Source organism: Porites lutea, chromosome 4 (genome assembly GCF_958299795.1).
Source record: "Porites lutea chromosome 4, jaPorLute2.1, whole genome shotgun sequence".
In the NCBI taxonomy this organism is placed as follows: domain Eukaryota; kingdom Metazoa; phylum Cnidaria; class Anthozoa; order Scleractinia; family Poritidae; genus Porites; species Porites lutea.
In genome coordinates this window covers 30,798,226-30,818,909 of record NC_133204.1, presented here as the reverse complement: position 1 = coordinate 30,818,909, position 20,684 = coordinate 30,798,226, and positions in this window count along the sequence as shown.

The window sequence follows — 20,684 nt, the reverse complement described above, 5'->3', positions numbered from 1 at the left end:
TTGTTTAGCTCTTCGTCAACCGAACGGCCTTTGATGCAAGAATTGTTTACTTTTAGATATGAGGATTTAGACACTGGATTCAATGAAAAGGACTATGCAACAGCATCGAAAGAAGGAGAGAGTATCGAAAATCTGCAGTTAAGCGAAACGCATGCTTATGAGATCAATTTGGAGTGGAAAAGGGGAGCTTTGTTCAATTCCCACACTGGACACATGGGAAATTTGAGAAAGATTCACAACAGGCTAATGGATTTGATGAAAGAAGATGGAGCTCCGGAAGATGTTTTGAACGGATGTCATCAGTTTTTATGAAGCTTGGTGTAAGTTTGTGAATGTTCATGACAATTAATAACAGTTGTTGAGTGAATATTATGGTGGGGACTAACATGTGTTAGATAAGGCGGTAAAAAGTTGTGATGAACAAATGGAGCGAAAACTTAAAATTATCTTGATCTTTCTGTGAAGTTATGGCTGGAAAGGAGTGAATCAGGGAGATTAGGAACTGAAGGCAATCCTGATGTAGTTTTGGAGAAAGCAAGCAAAGATGGGCATAGTGTCATTTCTAGATCAAGTTCAAGACTATCCTCAGTGTCTCAAAAGAGATTCAGTGAGTGCAAGTCAAACTTCCTCTATTAATGTTGCAAATGGGACTTCATGTATGCCAACACAGAGAGTGATTAGTCAGTGTGTCAGAGTCCTGGTCTCCAAACTGGGAGAGTCCAGTGGCCCATACATTACCTTGAAAAGTTCTTGGCACCAACCGACAGAAACTCAGCAAAATAATGATGGTTTGGAATTGGTTAAAACATTGAAACAGGTGGTGGCGATGCCCAAGGTGTAGTATCAGCACTTTGACGGTGACCCACTGAAGTGTGCCACCTTTTTTCAGAATTTTACGACATATTTGGAGAAGGATAACCCTGATGACTCCCGAAGATTACAATTTCTCATCCAGCACTGCACGGGTAAACCAAGGGATGTGATTGAAAGCTGCTCTAACTTGCCTGCAAGTGAGGGTTACCGAGTAGCGAAGGAAACATTGTGTGAGAACTTTGAAAAGTCAGACATAATTGCAGGGGCCAAATATAGAAGTTACTGAATTTACCAAACCTTAAGAATGCAGATGGAGCGTCTCTGTTAGAATTTAGAAGACAATTGGATACCGCAGACCAAACACTGACTGCAATGGGCATTGAATATCTAGCTGACCTCAATCACATGAACACATCGAGAGAACTTGCTAAGAAGCTGACAACATTTTTTAGAGCAAAATGGACTGAATGCGCTGGGAAGATAATTGATTTAGGGCATAGACCTAAGTTTCAGGACTATGCTAAGTCCATAAAAGACAGGGCGAAGTTGGTGGACAACAAGTTCGGGCAAGACATGAACAGTGTGTTTGCAGGAGAGACTAACATGTGGAAAAAGAGAGTGAATTCTGATGGAACTTCACCACAACTGGAAACATTCGCAACAGGACATGGTCTGAACAGTTGTGGACAAAGTGGAATCTTAAATGCACAAATTGTTTGCTTCATTTGCTCAGGGCAACACGAGGTTTGGAAGTGTGAACTTTTTAAAGGCTTACACATGAAGAGAAAAGGAAGATTGTGCAACGAGGTGGACCTTGTAACAAGTGTCTAGCAAAAGGTCACATTGCTAAGCATTGCCCAAAAGTGAATTTCAAGTGCCAACACTCTGAATGTGGAGGAGGTCACCACTAGCAATGAATCAAATGTGAGAGATGCAAGACGGTGAAATCAGAAAGCTGGATCGAGAGATGTGAACCCCTAACAGCAGTTGCAACCAAGTGAAGTGCCTGTTAGATCTTGTAATGAAACGGGTCGGTAATGGTAATGGAGTAGCGGTGGCTGCTACTGGAGCTGGAGAAACTCAGGTGTGTCTTGGAATCATTCCAATCAAAGTTCAAGGTAAAGGAGGCTGTAGAGTGATTGAGACATATGCTCTTCTTGACAATGGCTCTGAAGTAACATTGTACCATGAATGAAAGATTTAAATTCACTATGACTTGAATGACAGGCTCTCAAAAGGTGAATAGTAAATTGGTGGATCTTTTGGTGAAATCGATTGATGATTCTGTAGAAGTGGAACTGTGCAATGTAAAAACTGTTGTTAATATGCCAATTTCCACAAGTTGCATCGCATCGCAGAGAGAAGACCTTGTTCGCTGGACTCATTTACATGGCATTGACATTCCCAGTATTGAAGATGGAGAAGTTTCTCTTCTGATTGGTTTGAAGGAAAGACCAACACTTTTCCTCCTGCTTGAGTTAAAGACTGGTGGAGATAATGAGCCAATAGCCATACAGTATAGTTTAGGGTGGACTGTGATGGGTCCAATGGGCAACCAGAAAAAAAAGATCATGATTGTTCAGTGAACTTTGTGTTTACAAAGGACTGTCATATGCAACAAGGAAACCTTCTGAGAGATGAAGTTTCCAGGCAACGAATCAGCGAAGAAACAAAGAAGCTGAAAGATGAGAATGAAACAGCGCAGCACTTCAAAGACAAGATGGACAAGATGGACAGTTAGATTACTGTGGCATGACCCACCATACTTACCCAGTAACAAAGTGATGGCACAGCAAAGACTGGATCTTTTAAGAAAACGGTTAAGTAAATACAAAGACCTGCATGAAAAATATTGTTCTGCAATAATATTCAAGACTACTTAACAAAGGGATATGCAGAGAAGGTGCCAGAGAATTAATTATACACAAAAGAGCAGCCAGTGTGGTATCTACCCCACCACGATGTAACACACCTCATGAAGCCGGGTAAAGTTAGATTGGTCTTTGATTGTACTGCAAAGTATCATGGAATATCCTTGAATCAACAGTTGTTGCAGGGCCCTGACTTCACAAATCCAGTAGTAGGAGTGTTGACCAGGTTTCTGCAAGAAACAACAGCCATCGCCGCCGATATAGAAGGAATGTTCCATCAGGTTTATGTTTACCAGAGGGACTTTCATGTGTTTAGATTTCTTAGGTGGCCAGGTGGTCAACTCAATGAGCAGCCACAAGAATACCGAATGGTAAGACACTTGTTGGTGCTACGTCCTCGCCAAGAGTTGCTAACTTCTGTCTAAAGAAGACTGCATTGATTTATGGGACAGAATTTGATCCTGATGTAGTCCAAGGAACATTATGTGGATGTTTTGATGAAGTTTGCTGCTACTTCCACAACAGCAGTATGGTTTTCGACACAGCTAAGAGAACTGCTAGTAAAGGGCGGATTTAGATTGACCAGGTTGTTAAGTAATGATAGAAGGGTACCAGCTGAAATTCCAAAAACTGAGAAAGGAGTCTCTGTAGCGAACCTTGACATACAAGAATTGCCAACTGAGTGAGCACTTGGATTGAAATGGCGTGTAGAAACGGACAAGTTTATTTGGAGGGCATCAGGAAACCTTCAGCATCTTGTGCAGAAAGGAGCAACGACGAGACATGAGATCTTAGCAGTTGTTGGCTTACTGTTCGATCCACTGGGCTTTATAGCTTTATATTCTCTTACTTAGATTTCATTTGGGGCCGGTGTTACTACCGCTGCGCATGTACCTCGTGCGCACAATGTAACCACATGTTTTTGACTGACTCCTTGTAAGTTGGTCAGTTTGAAAGTGTGCTTGTCGAGCCATAGTAGAGTGGAACTCAAAACAGTCGGTAAGTTTTCTGACTTGTATTTTGGCCTTTTCCTTATGAACTGCTGAACACTGAACTCATCATAAGCATGTATTTTGATTCTAGAAAACTTCACTCGATATGTGTAGGATATTCGAACTTATTTGGACCTACTTCACCGTGAATTTGTTTGAACTTAACTTTGTTGACTCTGCTCTGGATCTATTTGTCTTTTGAAACCTGGAATGTTTATGGAATAAGGATATAGTTTAACATAACGGAGTTTGAGTTTTCAACTTTGGACTGCAATAGGTACTGAAAAGGTATTTTGGGGGTCCCGGCCCATGGACTAATGTAACTTCTAGCCAGTGAGCAAGCTCTCTGTTCAATTAATTGCCTGTTTCATATGCCTTCTTAAGTTGCAATGACCATTAATTTTATCATTTATACATGTAACAGCTGTAATCTTATGTAAAGTACCTGATTTCAAAATGCTGTACAGTTGTCATGTATGCAATCCCAGAACACAATAAGTTGAGCTTTACGCAGCATTCATTCTTTCTGTTATCCAGTTTTGAGACTATCTGTTTGGTTATTACCACGCTGTTGGTAGAAGCTTGATCTGCTATGTCTATTGAATGTCAGTTTTCTAACAATAAAAAGTGTGACTGCATCAAAATGTGAATACAATGTATACAAAATCTTGATAATACCATAGCTTTAGTTTGTTTGCAGATCAAACTGTTTGTGTCTTTGCACCACTACATACATGTAATTATACATTTGTAGCTATTAATTTAAAAAAAAGTTAATGCCAAATAGGTTGTACTGTATTTCATCAAATAACAGCCATCCCTCAATTAATTACTTCCCTTAAATAATCACCCTCCTTTAATGGCAATATTTAAAAAAATGTGATCAAAATGATTCAAGGTCTCCTGACCAGTGATGCCAAGGATACTGACTTTGAAAATTTATCAATGCGACCATTTTTCTTTTGTTTAATGAGATAATGAAGCAAGCTATATAAGGGCAGGGCTTCAAGTTAACAATATTTAAATGAATCAACTCCCTCAAATAATTGCCATACCTCAAATAGTCACCCCCTTTTGTGCGAAAAAAAAAGAATAATCGTGCCCGGCTACTATTCGAGGATATAATTATTGGTAAACTCGATTGAAAAGACTGCAACTTCTTTTGGCAATGATTTTTGTTTCTTGAAGTGCAGGTCTGACATTTGAGACGGGGAAATCCTCTTATGCCCAGTCTTGCTCTTCTTTTGGTTGATGAGAAGAGATTATGAGATGAAACAGACTTCCATAAACCCTCATAAGACAGCTACAGGTAAAATGCCACCATCTGTAGTAGTCATTAGGACTTAATGCTTTAGGTTTTCCTTTCTACACAAATTTTCTGAGGAGTATCTCGGACAGCCACCATCTGCCCGCCTGATTGCAGGCAAGCTTGCAAGACTTTATCTTTCAAAAGCTTTCCAATGTTCGCTCCCATTTGGCACTTGCTTCAAATTCGCGCTGGTTGGTCATAAACGTACAGCTCAGTCAAGGAGGAGTGACAGTGGGCACGAGAGGTAAAATTTAAATTTCTAAGATGTGACTGTAAGCTGTCTCCACCTTCTGTGTTTAGCACATTTTGACATCCTCTGTGATCTATTACCAGACAGACCCATTGCTACATGGAATCTATTTGTTTTATATAACGATCATAAAATAAAAAAGACCAATAAACCCACCTTCCTCATACCACTTGACTTGACTTGGTGCTACTGTTAGAAATTGTTTAAGTCACGCATGCTACTTTTCATCTCTGCTTCTTCTTCTTCTTTTTCTTTATCCTACTTGCATACAGTTTCTTCAAAAAGTTTTTCTTGCTCAAAACAGAATAATGGCAAAAATAATGGCAACTGTTGTGAAGATTTCTTGTGGTTTAGGCATTCTCAAGAAGTCACGAGCTCAGTCAACAAGCAGCGACACTGGGCACTAGGGGCAGAATTCATTGATTAATGGATTGATAGATAAACAGCAAAAGTACATACATATACATACTGTAGGATTGCCACTTGAGACAGGAAGAGGCAGACAAAATAATCTGATTGTTAGCCACACAGTGAGTTTACAAAATGTACCTCTGGAAATCCAATTTAATTACATGTAGATGTAACTAATTATTGCTTCATTCAGTGCACAGGGTATGAATTAAAAAAACACACAATAACTCAGGGTTCAAAATAAAGGCCAGTCATCGGACAATGCCTGACCAAGATGACCATTTTGTTGTTAAAAAGTTTTTCAACGTCTTTTCTTGCTCAAAGCAGAATAATGGCGAAAACATTTTGCAAAACAGCGAGTGTCTCGTACTGATGACACACTATGGCAACTCTTGTAAAGATTGCTTGTGGTTTAGACATTCTCAAGTAGTCAAAAGCTCTTTTTTGTCTCCGTTTCTCCACTTTTCTTTTTTGTAAAATAATAGCTCCTACTAAACCTTTTTTTTTAGGCTTTCAGTTGCTTTAGCCTGACATAATATCACAAACATTATCAAAACCGTGAATGTTGAACAAAACAAAAAAAAAGTTTCCCATGACATCATCCACGTATCTGTACTCTAATAGATCATGGGCAACGACCAATAACACTGCATGTAGCATCCACATCATTGTATACACATAATTAGTACAAATACTTTTACTGTACATGTATCTTGCACTCATAGTAAAATCTAAAGGTCCCCAATTTCTGTTTGTCTATGTACACTTAATTCAAGTGCCTAAACAAATAAAGTTGAACTTCAACATAACCTTATCTGGTAGGTGGACACACATGGAGTTTTGGCTGTAATTCAGTTGGACTGTGAGATTATAATACGTAAAGTACTGAAGATTGTAACGAAAAACATCTTAACTTTGAATTTCCCACTTCAAGCATAAGCTTAAATTGGCTATTAAAACCTTAAGTTTATACGGAAACAACAACATTCAAAGCCACGTTTACTGAAACAAAACTTTCAGGCAAGGACCTCTTCTTAAGGAGAATATAACTATAGATTTTCTTTCTAAAAGAAGCAACGAAATTAAATCTTTTAAGCAGGTGTTAAGCTTACCTTTACAGATGTAAGCTTATGAATAAGTTGAGGCCAAGTCGTCTATGTGGTCGTACGCAGCGCAACCAAAACGTGGTCAGCATTCGAGCGATTTGCGGCTACATCTGCGTATAGGTTGTAAAAAAATGCCACAAAACGAGGAATAAACCTTTTCCCAATGGTAGAAGCCACGGGAGAGTCCATATATCGCACAGTCTTGGCTACAAAATGTAGCATTTTACCTCGCCACATGCTGTCGATTATCATGGCTTCCTTTGCACTGCATTGGGTTCTCGTTCCCAGAATGCATGCGAACCAGATTTCCCGCGAAAAAAACGTATTGGAAAACGAGAAGACCCTGGGGACGAGGGGGGGTCTCCCATAATCTCCCATCGGCCCTTACATCGGCCCCAGGGCACACCCAGTTATAAAAATCGGTTCCGGGCAGATAGTGGGGGCAAGGGAAAGTCTCAAACGGGCGGGAAAAAAAGGGTGCGAAGAAAAGGAAAGAACAGCGAGAAGAGCCCGTTCTTTATGTTTCTTCGCACCATTTTTTTTTTTCGCTCGTCTGAGACTTTCCCTTGCCCCCACCATCTGCCTCTGGGTCTCCGAAGATGGCCCCAGGTGCGGCCGGTTTTACTTTGTGATAAAATTTTCGGGAAGAAAACAAGGTTACAATACAAACGAAACTTTCCCGGCGTTTATTTATCTGTTTACCTTCTTAAGCTCGATTCAAGGTTTTCCTGGTGCTATCGGAGGCTGGAAAATCAAGTTAACGCGAACGTAGCTGAATTTTGTTGTGTTATTTGTGTCTTTTTCATGGCGCCTTAAATTACTTGGCCTCCCACGCAGCTCAGACGTTCTTAGGGGTTCGTCACGCGTTCCTGCTCCACTGGGGCAGGAACGCGTGACGAACCCCTATTTTTATCATGGCGTTTCATGTACAAAATAACAACATACTATAAATGGCAGCCGTGACATCTCGTGAAACTCGCTGTACATCTTCTAGAATTAATTTTCTTTTAATTTTTCTAATCCCCCTGAAATAAAAACAACGAAAGCAGTCATTTGTAAAATGAGCCAAAATCAATTAGCGTTCTAAAAGCTGTAGTAAAATTGCATCATTAGGATAAGAACCGGATTCTATTTGATAAAAACAGTTTCCTGAATTCAATAAAAAGACTCGCAGCGATTTTCAGTTTTCACAGATTCCAAAAAATACCATGGCATGATTAGTCTGCTACACAGCCGTTTTTTAGTGTCATCACGCAACGCTCCTCCCCACTAATGGTGGGGAGGAGCGTTGCGTGACGACACTAAAAACGGCTGTGTAGCAGACTATGCAATAATTTGCCTGCGTGCAGACGTCTCCTATTTCCTTTGTTGCACGCGGAAAAGGGACGTCTGCGTAACGCCGTCGCTAATTGTGTTCCAGCGTCCTGCTGGGTTCCCAAGATCTTGGGAACACGCTTCGATAGGCTGATACACAGTGCGCATTGTTTGACTTAACGCTGATTGGTTGTTATCGAATGTGGTCTGATAATGTATGCGGTGATTTAAATGATTTATGTAAGCGGGGTTTTCTAACCAAAACAAATCAAAACATGTGCGATTGTGTGCTGTGTTTTTCGTCGATCGAAAAGCAGAGCGATCGAAATCTTGTGCGGAGACGCGGAAAATTTAACGTGTACGAGGAAATTATTTCTTTACAATTTACTGTGCATGACACATCACATCATATTTGTAAACAGCGTCTGAGAAAACTACAAAAGCGGCGTGAACTTCGCACCAGGCAGGCATTTCGGAGAAAGCCACCCAAAGAAACTAAAATCTTTATTTAGCCGTAACAAACAGAGGTCAAGAAAATTTAAATACTTTACAACTGCATCTGAAATCAAATCCTATCGGGAACACCCACAGAAACATAAACCACAGGAAATGATTACACAGTATGCACGTAACAAACCTGCTTCATGACCTCTAAGTGTAAGACTTAGCGCGGCAAAAATGAGATTTACTGAGTCAAAGGTTAGAATGCTACATGCACTGTGTAGTGCTAGTAATCTTCGCGCGAGAGAGAAAAGAAGAAAAACCTCTGTTCAAGCAGACTCTCAAGGTCACGTTTCGCCCGTATCACGAGCCTATGATGTTTTGTTTGGCCTGTCAACTCTTATTTCTAACCGGATATTATTTCACAATTTATGCGAAATAGAATACCCTGCCAGCGGGACGCTGGAACACGATTAGCGACGGCGTTATGCAGACGTCCCTTTTCCGCGTGCAACAAAGGAAATAGGAGACGTCTGCACGCAGGCAATGCAATAATTTAACCAATTTTGAAAGGTTAGAAGCTGCCCATGGCACAGTAATGGAAACTGAGGTTCTATTATTAATGGTGCTTACTAGGAATTTCTGCCTTACGTTTTGATTTGTGGTTTTGAAAGAGTTATATTGTAAACATAATGCTTTTATTATGAAGTGTGCAACTGTCTACCTTAATCTCTGAATCAGAGATTAAAAGCTGTGCGGTTGACAAAGGTTTGTATTTTGTTATTCAGTTTGTTTGGTTAAAAGAACAGACATGATTGAAAATACTGAAAACAACCTGTGAAATGCAACTTAAAGTTTAGCACTGAACCTTATTTTATAAAAATCAAATTAAACAACATGTAAACTGTAAAATCAAAATGTTGCAATTTTGTAACATTAAAATAAAATTTAAAAAAACCTTTAAAAATTGTGAAAGTCCAGCAGTTTTATTTTGGCTCATTAATACCTTGGCCATCGAAATTTGAAATTGCCCCTACACAAACAATATTTTAAAGCTAAGTTTACGAGGACTATTTCATTCTATCCGTATTTTGAGAAGTATAAATTGAAGCCAGTATACCTTGTTCGTCTGTCGCAGTTTTCAGATTCAAACTTAAACGTTTATCTTTGCTATCAAGGCTTTAATGCTCAAAAATATCTTTAACTATAGTTGCTCTTTTCTGAAACTTTTTCTGCCCTTTGATAGTAAAAAATTCGCCCCATGTAAGGGAATCCGGATTCCGGAATCCAGGAATTTTTTGCTCGTGGAATCCGGAATCCTGGGCTTTGGAATCCGGAATCCAGCACTAAGAATCCGGAATCCTACTAAAGATTGGAATCCGGAATCCAACTTACTAACGATCCACTCCAGATTAAATTGAGCTACTCGCTCGTAAGAAAAACCATCCGTGGGGGAGAAATGAATGCGGGAGAAATGAATGCGTGACCAAAGGACGTCTGCGGGGAGGCTAGTCTATGGAAAGCCTCCCGAGGGTATAGACCTGAACGTGACGACATAATATCGGCATATCTGGTGTCAAAACAATAGTTCACGAGCTCCATATAAAAGGTCGAGGTCACGGCCACTAAAAAATTCTATAATAGCGAGGGAACCCTTGCTTATGAGCGGCTAGGAGGATCACAAAATTGGGGGCGGGGGGGGGGGGGGGGTTTCAAGGGAACACAGCGCAGCCTTTTTAAGGTTTAAATTGAATTGTTATGAATAACTTCGACCTCTGGCTATGTTTTATTCTCTGTTGTTCACTCGCTTCGCTGAACTTTAAAAAGTCAAAAGCGATTTTATGCGAGCTTTTTGACCAGGCATAGGACTGGAAAAGGTGCACCTGGGGTGAACCTTTTCTTAAACCTTCCTGGTCCTCCTGGTTCACAAATGAAAATAAACGTCTATGTTCAACAGTTTACCTAAAAATAAAAATAAAAATCACGGTCTCCTAGTGCCTAATTTGGTCCTAGTAGTTTCGCTGAGAACAGTTTCATGGTTTCGATAATCTTTATTTGAGAAATAAGCCAGGAACTCTCAGAACCGTACCAATCAGCTGTCACTAAAGTAATCACGAGCAAGGACGCGGTGGGTGCCTTTTTCATTCATCCCCCGGCATTCGAGTGAAATCTCGCCACCTCTTCGATCAGACCAGTTTGAAGTTTGTTGTTTGTTGGATTTTTCTTTTCTACTGTTATTGGAAAGCACAAGCAAAAACAAAAGGCTGAGAGAGAAAGGTACCTGTAATACTGTGTTGTGAAATTTTATACCAATTTTTAGCTGACTGCGATAGATCTAAACGTGCCAAAGGCAAAGATGATTTTTCGTTTGTGTCGATCTGTTGACTGCACTGAACGTGGCGGCAAGCAAGTCACAATCATGAGCAAAAGAAACGTTAAGTTTATGGTTTTAAGCCCGCTGATTGATTTTTTTTCTCAATCATAATTCAATGTAATATATATTTTACGTCGTCCTTGGGGAAAATATCGTATACATTGATACATTGTTAAACACTTAAAACGAGCCAACGTGTCAAAAACGCGCAAGTCTCTCTCGATCTCTCAGTCATCTCAGACTCGATCGAGGATCAGAAGAACTTTTCATGTTTTCTGGTTCTAGAGTTGTGATTAGGCCTCGTTCACATTGAGGTCGCTTTTGGAAATTAGATTGATCTGAGATCGGTTTAGCCCGTATTTTTTTTCTTTGAAATGGATCCTAGAGCCACCTAGAACGCGCTAATATGAAATAAAACTCGCGGGGGATTTCATAATCTCACACGCAGATCTCTTACTTAGTGATGAAGCCAAAGGCGAGATCTGGTCAAATCCGATTTTGTACCCGTGATTGCCAGTCAGGAATGTGACAGGTCACGAAAGAGCGTATGCTTCAAATTAATCCTCAATTTTTGACGTGTTAAACAATCAAAACGTGGTTATGCGCAAATCTTAAGTATGAACCAACTAATTTTTGTGTTCTTTTTTACCTTTTTAATATCAAATTCAACGCGACAACTGGGGCCAGATCTCGCCTTTGGCTTCGTCAACATGAGATCCGGGTACGAGATTAGGGATTTCATTGACCTCTACAGTAGGGCGAAGAGGGGGGAGGGGGTGGTTTGCTCTCGCATGCTGTCCAGCAAGGATACTCGCGTAGAGTAAGTCAATAAAGAACAAACAAGTTCAGCTCTATAGTTTTGACTGAACGCGAGCAAATCAGGCTATCTTTGACTACGTTTTGAGCCGTTTTGTCTATTAAGCCACTTTTTGAATTCGATTTAAATGGTTCAGCAACAACTAGACCAAGTAACTGATAGTTTTGGGCTTGCAGACTGTCAAGAGTTACTGACTTTTTATCTTTATTTTGACCAGTCAAAAACGTCGAGGCGTGACAGCGTAAAAATTTATTGAGTGGATCAACGTGGTCCGGGCACTGTCCGAAATTTATTTTGAGCTATGTTATCATTCATAGACAATTATTTGACACAGTCAACTTTAGTCACTTTAGGGCCGCGCTGACCAGGACACCACTTTTGTCAGCTTGAAGTCCAATTTAATCGTCTGCAGTGCTCTTTTTGATTGTCAATCTTTAACTGAGTATATATGCTTATCCCGTCCTAGGAGAAGTGTACTTTTTTGTATTTGGCTAAAATTCGTGTCTTACGAATCATATGAGAAAGTGTGAAAGCAATTCAGTTAAGAAGTGATATCTAATGCGCGTGTTCTACAGCTTACTTTGTCTCTATAGATGAAAGTTTTACAAAAGAGCGGTAACCGAATTTAGTTTTTTGCGCTATGACAATGATTCTAATAAAAAGTAGAAAAAGAACGAAAAACAATGTCCTAAAACATGTTAAGAACCAAGCTTTTCTTCGTCATAGTTTGGAGGTGATTAGCAATTGACGGCTTTTAACGTTTTGTTCAGTTCTATTACTTCGAAATACTGTTTTAATGTTCCAAAAGAATTTGCAAACATGATTCGACGTAGCCTGTTCCGGGCTTTCGGACAGGACAAGGAAAACTACGAATGTAACGACATACAAACAAAATGAACCTTCTATTATATTATTGGTGGATAGCAAAAGACCTGATTAACGTTCGCTGGTTTATGATATGGCATAGATAGGAAAAATTGATTTGGAGTTACACACGAACTTTGTTAGGCCGTCTTCTTGCAAATTGCAGCTCGATTTTCCCTGGCAATGACTGTACCTTTTCCCAATACTTTATTATGTAGCAATCAAATGAATAAACGTGAATATTTAGGAATGATTTGCAAGAGTTCTTTTGTTTCTGCTAATTAAGCATTTTTCTATCTGCATAACTGAAAATAGAGTTCGCAAAAATAGAGTAAGTGAAAAATAGAGTCTTGAGGTCAGTCTCACTCTCTACGAATCACTAAACCAGCTCCGAGATCCGAGATCTCTAATCATATGGAGATTTGGACTAGATTAATCGAAGGACAAAATTTAAAATTGCGATGTCGGTGTTTCGCCACGTTTTTTTGCGGTGATGCGATGTTTAATATTTTTTTCCGCGGTGTTGCGGTGTGGACAGTCCCCCAATGTCCCCCTCATTATTATACCTTAAACCCTTACGGAACAGTAATACATTTCTTCACGTACTTTATAAATCGAAAAAGAAAACAAACTTTTTATGCATTCTAAACAACGTCTTTCAATATAGCAAGATTCGAACACGAAAACGAAATGCGAAGAAAAGCATTAAAACAGAAAAAAAATTGCAATGCAGCCCTTTTTGGAATCCGGAATCCACTGAGCTGGAATCCGGAATCCAGTACTCGGAATCCGGAATCCACAGGGTGGAATCCAGAATCCGAGACTGTCATGGATTCCCTTACATGGGGCGAAAAAAATTATGCAAATACCAGGCGCTTAAAATAGGATCATTCGTTAAACCGACACCAGCTGGTACTTCCTCTTTTCAGTTTGTAAACTGATAATTGTTTCCTCGCAGATCTCCTTATTATAATCAAATCCATAAAAACATTTTTTCGTGAATTTCAACAATAACACAACCGTACCGATCCATAGAAACAACCTCATTAGGAAAGTGTTTCAACAGAGTGGTGAAGTTAACTTCTCAACCTAAATCTTGCACCATTAAATACTCGCTTGACAAAATTACTGAGAGTCTCAGTCACCCAATAAAAGCACTGTCACCAATTTAGGCAGGTGAAGTACGTTTCTTGGAAAAATCCCCTCCAAAATAAATTATGCATGCCAGACAACTTTCAGTCTTGTGTTGTTCGATCTATTGCAATGGATTCAATATTTCTATCATTTCTGTTAGAAAGGTAAGATGCAATTTTTAGGTCTTAAACCCACATAATTAGACATGTTTCTAAAACTTGGCTTAAAGTATGATCGTAACACGTCGTTCTATAAGTGAGTTAACTACAAAGCCTTCATAATACTACAGGGTAATTCAGGCTCAATTTACCCACCCTGACATAATTAACTTCATCATTATGCCGGAAAAAGAGAATTACCAGAAAACCGGCCTTTCTTTGGGGTTCCCATGTGCTTCCATGGTAGTTCGATTAAATTACATCCTTAGTTTGGATAACCACTTTAATGAGCTCTTCAATATGAAGTGAATATTATGAGATATGGTATACTTTTTTGGGAGACCTGTGACATCTTTCATATGTGAAAAATAAATTAGCATTGTGTTGATATCAACAGCTTTTGTGATATTACGCTTAAAAAATTTTCTCTCTTAAGGTTGATTTCCACTGACGCGTTTTTGGCTACGCACGTTAACGCACGTAGATTTTAATCACGTAAATAAACTAGAGGCAAGATATAAAGTGTTGAAATTAAACGTGAAGTTGAGCGGGGTTCTACTTTCATGCTTACGTGCGACGTTTCATACATTGTCTCTGCCTTATTTCGAACGTAAAAATTACGCGTGTTTACGCGAGTAAATTTTACACGCTTTAATAAAATAGAGGTGATGTATAAAACGCCGTGCGTAAACGTAATAGTCGAGCGTAGTTCAACTTTTACGTTTACGCGCGAGTTTCCATACGTTCTCTATTTTATTTACGCGCATAACTTTACATGGATACGCAAGTGAAAATTAATTTTAGCAAGCGTATATCTGCGTAAAATTTGCGTTTGCAATTGCCACAGGCAATGTATCAAAGATCAAGCCTGAAAGTAAAAGTTAAATCCCGCCCAACTTTATGTTTAAGGCAAACATTTTATACCTTGTCTATATTTATATTTCATTTAGGCAGGTAAAATTACGCGACAGTGGAAATTCAACCATAGGGAGCGCGAAAATTACTTCATAACGCTTATCACCGTAATTTTTCACTTCGTCTCCTTGAAGTCTCCATTTAGACCCCAAAGATAAGTTCCAAGAAAAATGGAAAAAACGTTCTTATGCAAAGTTTGTAACGTAAAACTGGTGTATTGGGGGACGATGTGGAAATAACAAATCCTTCAATTTTTGAGAAAGTCTACATCTGATCCTTTTCAGAGCGCTATACTTCATTAATTGAAAAATAGTTTTTCAAAAAATGCTGGAACGAAGGTACACACGGAGCATTGTGGCTACATGAGGAACAATTCGAACTACGTTAGGAACGATATGACCGATGTACGTATGCCAACGATGATTATGTCAAAGTGAAATTAAGAAAAATATATGCCTAAATAGAAACAAAAAAAAAGAGTCAAGTCGTTAATTTGTAAATTGCATGAAGGAAGGTACATTTACCGAGTTTTTTTCTTTGCTCAGCTGCAATATTTGAATTTGTGGTGTTAAAATAATCAACACTGTAAAAAACGCTAAATTAGCCATCAAGGGCAAAGCAGTTCACCTTTTGTGAACGGAAGTATTTATTCCCTAGTCTAAATCTGAATCTGATTCTAATAATAAAAAATACCCCTTTTAAAGAGCTTTAATACTCAAATACTCGCAAATATTTTCCCAAAAGTTCTATTAATAACAAACCTTTAGTTAGTTGCTTCCTCTCCATTTGTTACGAAAGTATTGCTCAGCGAAAATCCCCTAGGGAATTTGTTCTTGCCTGGAAAAGCCCATCTTTCTTTGATCAACAAGAAGTATCATTCGAAACCATATTTGTTTCTTCTTCAATATTAACTATTTTAGGAACAGCATGTGTATCCGTCGTTACAATACCATTACGAAACAGCGTATCAAGTCCCCGAACGGCATCTTGCTACAAGTTGAATATTACCCTTCGTCAAGAATATCCTTGCTGTATCACTGGAATACACACACTTACTGTTTTCTCAGAATCTAATACTTGCTAATGTTCAAAATACTTAATTCTGTGTCATCCAATACTAACGCCCCTGGAGGCAGGTGGCTTTCGTTTCTTGGAAAATTGTCTCTGCATAAATTATTTGTAAATGGTAAGTATTTGTTTTCAACGCTAAATACAAAAGGAGAGAAAATCTTTCATCTTTGAATTGATAATATATGAAATGAACCATTATTTTTTTGAACTGCGGGAAAAAGATATGAAAGTGAACATAGCCAGGAGAGAAGGCGGCTGTGCACAGGTTACCTAAAATCCTGTGCAACACCATAACAAATGAGGGGCCTAAAGTAAACGGATTTTCATCATCTGAGCTTACTAATTGAAATAAATAAATAAATAAATAAATAAATCATCACATCAATTTATTAATTTATTAACACGCCTCACAAAAAAACTCATCTTCGTGAAGGTAATGAAAAAACCCTCACGGAGGGCCACTATGGAGAATACTTTTCATAGTAATTGGTGCCACCCTCTTAAAATAAAAGTTATATATAGTTAAAAGACAAAAAGACAAGCAACATCCGGGGAAAATATGCACTGCCATTTTTTTCTATTTACCTACTATTTTTTACAGATTAAATTTCTTCCTTTGTTGGAAAGAAAGCCAGCCAAAATTTCATGCAATAAAAGATGACAAAGTGGGCAACAAAACTGTATATAAAAAGAAATGCAAACGGGAAAAGAAAGGAGAGCGAGAAAACAAAATCGAAATAGATTCGCAAAACAAGTCCGGCAAAATTTTGGCTTAGGCGCATGCCCGAAAAACCAAAAAAGCTGCTTTATTAATTACATCCAATTAGCAGAAATTGAAGTCCTGAGCGTTAGAAATCTCTTTTCTAGCTATTCCCATGCTGACTGGCCGAAAAACTGTTAAAAAAGAAGGATTTGGTCTAAAATGCGTTTTTTTCAATATAGCAGAACCATTAGAGAAAAAAAAAAAAACATGCTTTAGTGATACAATTTATATATCGAAATTATAGGTTTTTGTTCTTCTTATTGTCGGCATTTTTTTCTGTCTGCATCTTCCCAGTCGCATCCGCCCTGCACAGGTATCGGGGACCTCGTTTTACAGACACTCACTTGTTTCGTCCAATTACTCGATATAAGGGAACAAAAGATTATCATGCTATCAAACAAAGAAAAAAAAACTGCAAATAAATCATTTTATGACATTCAACATTCACTGGAAAAAAAACTTAGCGTTCGACCGCAGTAAAATTCCTAACGTGACCCAAATTTGTTGAAAAACTCTTTTCAAAATGTTACTTTTTTTCTCTTGATGCCACAATAAAAAGAGATTAAAACAATAGTAATATTAGGAACGTTTTGCACTTTACCCTACTGATTGATGATGGTTCCTTATCAATATAATCTGTTTTATAATCTGTGCATGAATTTACATTGATAATCTGAAGTTCTAATTAAAAAGTACAGTGTAAGTTGTCCTTTATGGCTATGACGTAGGCCTTAGTTTGCTTATTGGGTTTCCCGCCTTTTCAAGAAAAGAACAGAAAGGTTGATGCTTGATTTAAAGGTTGAAAACAGAAAAGAAAATAACCCACCCTGATTTTTTTTAGATTTGGTAACATTATTTCGCCCTCCTATTAAGAATGGTTGACTTCTAGCATCGATATCGTGGAAAAAATTGTAGTTATTTGCTATGTACATATGTCAATATTTCTTGCTACCGCAGCACGCAAAGTCAGGAAATATTTATGTTATGTCATCATCCTCGGGGATGTGTAATCCTGAAACACCGCAGGAACAACGTTAACCTTTTGCCCACAAGAACAGGAATCCGATTTTTTTTGGGTGATTAAAAAATAACCTGTCCTTTTTGCTGCCCTTTTTAAAGAATGACGACTTATTGCTAAAGCATAAAACGCGTCAACACGCTCAGTTCACGAACACTTAAGTAACTGAAACAGTAGTGAGAAATTGAAGTTACCTAACCTGGAAGACTTAGATATAAAATGTCAGGTAAGGAACTGAGAAGGTGGCAGATTCAGTTGCCATTTATTTTTCGAAGAATTATAAGATACCTTTTACTCTTCATTAACAGAAAAGAGAAAGTCATTTTATTTTACAGGAATTCAACAACATCTTAGTAAGAAAATATTCGCGTAGAAATATTTGCATCTTCAATAACACTATTAGAATGTGATTTTCTTTATTGTAAAGTCTGTTATATCTTTGGAAAAACGTAACGTTAACATCAATAACACTGTCATTCACATTTTTTGAACGTCATTTTCTATTATAAGTGGAATTGCCCAGCACGTAGCCGGCCAACATCAGCCAGAAGGTAGAGATTTTTGAATAAAAGTTGGTTTCTCACGCTCCATTCATACCAAATAAACATCATTTTTCATTGAACCACGTTTTGAAAAGTCAAAAACAAAATACAGGGCTAGAAAACTGAAAACAGGGAATTCAAATAAGCTTTAACTTGTTTTGTAATTTTCTATAAGTTTGCAGTAACTTTAAGTCAGAAAGCAGCTATTAAGAGAGAAACAATTTAAAACTGGTTTAACAATAAACATCTTTTAAACATGTTGAGGCTTTGGTGTTGATAGGGCATCAGGGTAAAGTAAAAGAGAGAGACTATTTGTCTTGGGCGAAGGTTTCGTCAGGGATACAGAGGGAAAGAATTATTTCTTAAAAAACATACAAGCAAACACAATACGTTAAGAGCTAATAGATTGTAAGGGAGTCCAGTTATTGTAAGATAATGAAATGAAAAAAGAGTTAATTGTTGCTTCTAATAATTTGTACGCATCTCTATGCAATTTCATGAAACTATGAATTATCGTAGCGTTATTTTCATGGCTTATATAATTTGTTTTTTCTTTTAGGAATTCTAAAAAAGGTTTTTTTTTTTTTTTTTTTTTTTTTTTTTTTTTTTTATTTGCTTTACTTAACCCAATAATTACAATATTGAACACTGCTTACACTGCTTACATTATTTACAACATTCATACCATACTTACAATACTGACAATACTTATTGCTTACATTGCTAACAATACTACTGTTTTCAAACATTATTACATTTCGTATGCTTCAAGTACACAGTTGCATCGGAAGAAACTTATTTAAGGATAGTTGGCGTTATTGAGGCAGGATAAGCTACGGATGAAAGACATAGAGAATATCAGGGGGCGTTGGGAATAGCGCCATGGTAGAAACGATAGTTTCTACGTGATGTCGTGTAGGAATGACCATTGTTTGGTCAGAACATTGTTTGCTTCTGCTTGTGCTTGTATGTTGTAAATTGTCTTTAGGTGTTTGAGAAATCCTTGCAATAGAGGTATAGCTTCTTTTGTTTTGCAGAGCCAGATATAGTGCCTGGCAATAAGAAAACAAAAGTTGATCTGGCGTTGAAGTTTAGAAGAGTCTGATCTCAGGCCTAGTGAAACAGTCATGTCTGCAGAGTAACTATCGGGAATAATTTGGCAAAGTTTTAATCGCGTTATGATGCTCTCCCAGAAGAGCGCCGTTTTGGGGCAGGACCAGAAAAGGTGTACGAGTTTTTCTGGTTCTTTTTTACAAAAGGAGCAGTTGGAGTTTTCTTTTACTCTTATCTTAGTTAAGAAAGCGTTTGTTGGTATTCTTCTGTGCAGCAATTTAAATTGAAATTCCCTGAGTTTTATGCTTTTTGTGATTTTATGAGCTAGCTGGTAGGTCGCACCCCACGTTATTTCGTTTTGACCTAAGTTGCAGTCTTGATTCCATTTTTGCTGGCTTGTAGTAGGGGGGGCACTTTTCTTTGTAATTAATTTGTCATACACCAACTTGCTTGCTTTTTGGGCTTTCATTAGTTTTGTCGAAAAGCTTTCGTAACTATTACCTTCGTTTGTGTGGTCACCTTGGTTGAATGTGTTGCATAGCTTTTTAAGAGCAGAAATTATTCCACAGTATGCCAAGGGTTGGACCTTGATGTCGTATTTGTTTAAAAGTTCTGGTGGAGTGAGGAATTTTCCTTCTCTGTTCCTTAAGTGCTTAACTTTTGTGATGCCTTTACGATACCATTCTTTAAAGAAAATAGGGCTGTCGTTAATCCTTACAAGTGAGTTGTACCATATGCCTTGTTCTGAAAGCTGGCTCTCTGATGTTATCCTCTCTTCAAAATTGATTTCTGACCAGATTAGGAGAATTTCCTTTAAGAAACTGTCTTGCGTTTTGAAGATATTAGCTATGTCTATCTTATTAAGGTTGCTTGTGAACGGTAGGGTACACTCAAACTTTTTCAGTTCAAGATCTAGAAAAAGTTTCCATTTACCCTGATTATCTGTATCCAGGTACTTTTTTATCCAAGTGGTTTTTAGCGCTTTATTGAAAGATAGTATGTCAATCATTTTGAGGCCACCTGCTGGGTAATTGTTAATCATAATATCTCGCTTTATTTTATCGCCCTTTCCGTTCCAAAGGAACAAGTAAAAGAGCTTGTTAATCTCGCTAATTATTTTTTTGTTTGTGCACAAGGGTGCCAAGACGTACACAATTTGAGAAGCTACCAAGCTTTTCAGAACAGTGATCTTCCCACTTAAGGTTAATCTACGGTATTTCCAGTTGCTTAGAATATTGTTAATTTTTTCCAGTTTTTCCTTATAATTTAGAAGTACAGTGTTTTCAGGGTCTGTCGTAAACCAAACGCCTAAAGATTTTACTTTGTTTGTTTGCCATCTGAAATTTCTTTCTGGAAGAAGAATTTCTGTTTTTCCACTATATGTGCCGATCCAAATTGCTTCTGTTTTTTTACTGTTGAGTTTGAGACCCGAGGCTTCTCCAAAATCGTCAAGTGTGTTGAGAGCAGC